The sequence below is a fragment of the Condylura cristata genome, unplaced genomic scaffold, assembly GCF_000260355.1.
Source record: "Condylura cristata isolate star-nosed mole 26May11 unplaced genomic scaffold, ConCri1.0 scaffold00049, whole genome shotgun sequence".
NCBI classification, from domain to species: domain Eukaryota; kingdom Metazoa; phylum Chordata; class Mammalia; order Eulipotyphla; family Talpidae; genus Condylura; species Condylura cristata.
In genome coordinates, this window is record NW_004567150.1 from 351,386 (window position 1) to 356,965 (window position 5,580).

A 5,580-nucleotide genomic window follows, 5' to 3' on the forward strand; every position below is an offset into this window, starting at 1 on the left:
ATCAGGACTTCATTCTTTTTCTATGCCAAACATTTTCCATTGTATGTAAATTCCATATTTTCTTTATCCACTCATCTGTTGATGAGCATGTGGATAGTTTCCATCTTTTAACTACTGTGAATAGTCCTGCTATGAATAACAAAATCAACATACAAACAAACACACAAACAAGCTAGTTTTATTTCTATATATGAACAATCAACAATCAGAAAAGGCATATAAGAAGACAATTTCATTTGTAATAGCACCAAAAAGAATAAAATACTTAGGGAACTATTTAACCACAGAAGTGTAGGCTTGGGCACTGAAACTGTAAAATATTGCTGTAAAGAAGATAAAAATAAATGAAAATATAAATCATGTTCATACATGACTTAGTGTTCATACACAACTTAGTGTTGGTAGGCTGGTAATACTACTCTGTAGGATCTACACATTCAACTCAATCTTTTTCATATTCCAATTGGCTTTTTTCTTTCAGAAATGGAAAATCCCATCCTAAAATTCATATAGAACTTCAAGCAACTCCCAAAGATCCAAAACAATCTTAAGTGAGAATAAACTTAGAGGAATCACTCTTCCTCATTTCAAATTTCACTACAAAGCTACAATAAAAACTGTGTCATTGGCATAAGTACAGACATCTAGACCCACTGAATAAAATTGAGGACACAGAAATAAATCCTCACATTTATAATCGACTTATATTTAACAACGATGCTGAGACTACACAATGGGGAAAGAGCAGTTTCTTCAACAAATGGTACCAAGAAAACTGGATAGCCACAACAAAAAAATGAACCCAATCTTACATCATATTTAACAATTAATTCAAATTGGATCAAAGAACTAAATGTAAGAGGTAAAATAATAAAACTTTTAGAGAAACAGAAGTAAACCACACGATCTTGCATTCAACAATGGTGTCTGAAATATGATGCCAAAAGCATAAGTAACAAAAGACAAAATTGATCAATTTTCATTAATCAAACTAAAACTTCACTCATCAATTTTTTACAACGAAGAGAGTGAAAAGACAACCCACAGAATGGGAGAACAGTTCTACAAACCATATATGTGATAAGGGTTTATTTAACAGTTAGGACTATCTGAAGAACTCCTACAACTTTTAGCAAGATGTACCTCACAATTCAAAAATTACCAAAGAAGATATACAAATGAACAAGAAACTATGTTTAGCATCATTACTCATTAGAAAAATTTAAATCAAAATCATAATGAAATACTTCATCTTACTAACTAGAATGGTCAAAATGAATGAGCTATCAAGTATAGGTAAGGATGTGAAGAAATTGGAATTTTCATGTATTTATAGTTGCTCATGGGAATGCAAATTTGTGCAGCTACTGTGAAAAAGTTTCTCAGAAATTTAAATATAGGATTACCACATGACCCAACAATTTCATTCCTTAGTATATATCCCAAAGAATCGAAAAGAGGGACCCAAATGGACTTATTATGTTTTTTAATGTTTAAAAATATTTTAAACTTTGTAATAATTTTAATTTTACAGAAAATCATCATATAGTTTCTATACCATCCCTTAGATGGTTTCCCTTAACATTCAAATCTTACATTATTATTTGTCAAAACCAAGACCAATGTTGTTACAGACTACTAATAAATCTTTATAGTTTATTTAGATTTTAGCAATTTTTCTATGAATGTTCTTTCCCCCCCAGGATCCCATCCAGGATAATAAATTGCTTGTAATCAATGTGTCCTGACTTCTGGGCAATGCAAATTTCTCAAATTTCCTTATAAATTTTTTTCATGACCTTGACATTTTTAGGTATCCTGATTAGAAAATTTGTGGAATATCCCTTCATTTGGTTTGTCTGATGTTTTTCTTATGGCTGGACTTCAGTTCTGGGTTTGGGGGAAGAAAACCATGGAAATGAAGAGCCCTCATCACAGCATATAAATGGCATCACAGGGGATGCTAAGCTTCATCATTTGTCTCATTAGTCCATTGACCATTTGATCATAACAAATACCACAGATTGGGTGGCTTGAACAATAGGAATTTATTTTCTCACAATCTCTGAGAGAAGTTCAAGATCAAAGTGTTGACAGGGTAGGTTTCTCTCCCTGGCTTGGAGATAACCATATTGTGCCTCTTTCTTCTTATGATCTGCATTTTGATCTTTCCTTATAAAGACATCAGTCAGATTGGATTGGGGCCCAAGCTAATGATCTCATTTAACATTAATTACCTCCTTCAAGTCCCTCTCTTCAAATAGATCCCATTCAGATGTACTGGGGAAAAGGGCTTCAGCATATGAATTAGGGCACACATAATTCAGTTTGTGACACTTAACAAGTTAACATTCCTAAAATAATTGTGGTTAAAATGATGTTATTACTGGTTACTCAAGTTTATGGATTAGAATTCTCTGACCCTTTCTAGCTGTGTGAACTTGGTCAAGTTATTTAACCTTTCTTCTACTTGCTTATCTATAATTTGAGTATAATAGCAGTGTTTATTTCATAGAGGAGTTATGAGAATTACATATATTTATACATACATGATGGTTCCATGAGCAAATACAGATGACCGTGTTTATCATTATTAGGTATTGTGAAGATACCAAAAAAGTCTAACACATGATTATAGCTTTTGAAAAGCTTACAATACATCAGGAAGTCTGTAAGATACATCTGTAGAGGTGTGAACCTATACCCTTAAATCACATACAGTTTATAAAGCAATGCCACCTCAAAAAGAAAAAAGTCAAGAAATCCTACTTTGAAAAAAAAGATATGCTAAGAAGTAAATGCAGTAATTTAAGTAACAAGTGCCATTGGTGTGACAAAGAGTGTGAGATTAAAATGAACTGTGGCAATCAGAGCCAACATCTTGGGAAAGGAGGATTTGAGCTGATATTAAAAATCAAAGACAATTAGATGGGGAAAGGATCCTATTTTAATCATATTAGTTATTCTAACAACAGTCAGTCCTGTGGAATTGCAGCCAGGTCTTTGCACCATGGTGACCCGCTTTCACCCTCTCCATCGCCAGCTACACCCCACCTCCTCACACTATCATCACCTCCACCCCCATGACACCCCAAATGCCAAAGAGCTGGCCTTCCTAGGTGCTGGTCCCAGCTATTCTACAGGGCTAAGAACTGCAGGCTGCCAGATAAGAGAAAGTGGGCAGGGAGACTTCAGGAGACTCCAAGCTCTCTAAGGCCCACAGCTGCACGCCAAGTGCAGGCAGAAGAGCCTGTCTTCTTTCTATTCCCTGGGGGGAGGGGATCTGGCCAGATGCCAGAAGTAGTTGGAGAGCTATAGGGGCCCAGATTTAGGAGATTAAACACTTGATCAACAAAATAAATATTGGCTATGTGCAACTCATTCTGAGACCTCTATGATTGGTAGACCTAGTCCTTACAGCTCTTCAAGATAATGCATTACCAACAATATTTGATCTTATCAGTCATTTGAGCAATCCACACAGTAGACACAGAAAATAAGCAATGAATAAAAAAAAATTGAAGAAATTTCTGAACAGGAACAAAAACTTAAATAAATCACAGCAATGCTCATAACCCCAATGCAGAAGAGGGATGTGAAGAAGATGAAGACATTTTACCTTTAACCCTAGGAGAGAAGGTAACAAGGAATACTGAAATCTTTATTTGAAATTTTGGGGAAACAAATTGTACCTTTGGATGGACATACCAGATAAATTCTGGTGGAGAGATCTGAGAAAGCACCTGAGACTCCAGCACTTAACACATTGTTCTGTGTGAAAGTACAGCAGAAACAGATGCTGGAGATCTGTGAGAGCTGCATCTGGGAAGTACCTCAGAGAAGAAAGAAACTCACCTCTTTTTCATCATCACTGACGATGTGGAGGACCTAGCAGGGGATAAGTGCCTGCTGGCAATGGTGAGGTTTTTTGATGAATCTTATAACCTGAGAGAGGAATTTGTGGGCTTTCTGCGGCATGAAGTTGATGCAGAGATTTTATTTGTGAAATTTCACCGGAGGGTTACTGAGAAGTGGGGACTAAACATGCAGTATTGTCATGGCCAGGGGTCCATTTTGTACAGTGGGCTTTTCTTCCAAAATGAAAGTTGTTGCTTCTAGAATTTTATAGAAATATCCCCAAGCTATCTACACACTTTGTTCTTCCTGCACCTTAAATGTGTGCCTGGCCAAAGCAGGCCGGTTATTGGAAGTATCTGTTGCATTAGAAACATTGAAGACATTTTAATTTTTTTCATCAATCACAACTACTTCTAAAGTTTGACAATATCATTTCTGTCTTCTTTCAAAATAAAGGAGAAAGGAAATATGGTAAAAAAAATTTTTTTTAAAGGGGGAAGGGGTGAAGAACTGAAGGAAATTACCATTCTGGGTTTATAGGCAGGCATGATGCTTCTGAAATTTTAGTAGACGGCTTGCAAGCACTGTTTAGATAATACAAATTAGATGGAAAAACTGTAATCCATATCCAACGGTATTGCTGGCCCAGCATTTGTGATCGGTAGTGCAGTAACAGAATTTGAAGTCTTTGTTGCTATTATTCTGTCTTATACAAGAGTTGAGAGTGGGGGGAGGATCTCTAGGGGCAAACTTATGATGTGTTCTTTGCAGCCAGTAGCATGACTTCTGTGCTGCATTCACGAAATGAAGTGAAGAAGAAAATTGAAGTTTATCATGAATGTTGGAGGTTTGAGGAAGTCATAACTTTGGCAAACAAACCTGATATTCTAGTGAAACATCCTGGGACATTCCTCAGAATTCAGCAAGGTAAACTGGAATCTCACAGCTAACCTCTGAGAGATTCTAGAAACTAAGTTTTCAAACGTGGAACATATTATTCAGAAGCTGAAAAAGATTCTCAGAACATCACCTCAAAGCTTTTAAATGTTTATCTCTGGTACCTCCTGTCATGGAACAGCTCAAAATGAATGGATCTGAGGAGTCTACACTGACTTGTACAGAAGTGACAGCCAAGCCACACTGTTGGAGAATCAAGTGGAAACATTGAAGGAAAGACAAAGCACTTCCACACACCATTTAGGAAGCCCTCCATCTGCCAGACTTCAAGATTTTTTCTGGTGTATACCACTGCTGAAGTCCTATGTATTCTTCCTGTGATAATGGTCAAGAATGAACAATATGAAGTGGGTGAAAGTGTCTCAAAACATGCCTAAGGAACATTTTAACACACCAATGGTCATGTATCATAGTTTTGTTTGTTATAAATTTTGATGTATGATCTGGACTTAATGGTGGATGCATATGTCAAACTCTATCCAACTAAGTCAGAACTTTCTATAGATGATTCAGAAAGCATTGAAAATATCTGAGATTTTTAAAATAGGCTTTCTCTTATATTTAATATTTGAGGATATCTGTATAGAATTCGAAAACATCTTACAGAAAAGCTAAAAAATGTACATATGCAGTGTACTTAATCACTGCATATCTTGACCTATAGACCTCTCACTGAGAACATTATTCATTAATAATCTACCTATTTAGATGGTTCAAAATCTCATTGGAGACCTGTCATTCTAGAAGATAGCATTAAAAATCTAC

General features: G+C 35.8%; 1 pseudogene; it reads left to right on the forward strand.

Moving 5' to 3' along the window:
* Window positions 1–733: 733 nt before the first annotated feature.
* On the forward strand, window positions 734–5,348 carry LOC101633598 (annotated as a pseudogene).
* The last annotated feature ends 232 nt before the right edge of the window (window positions 5,349–5,580 follow it).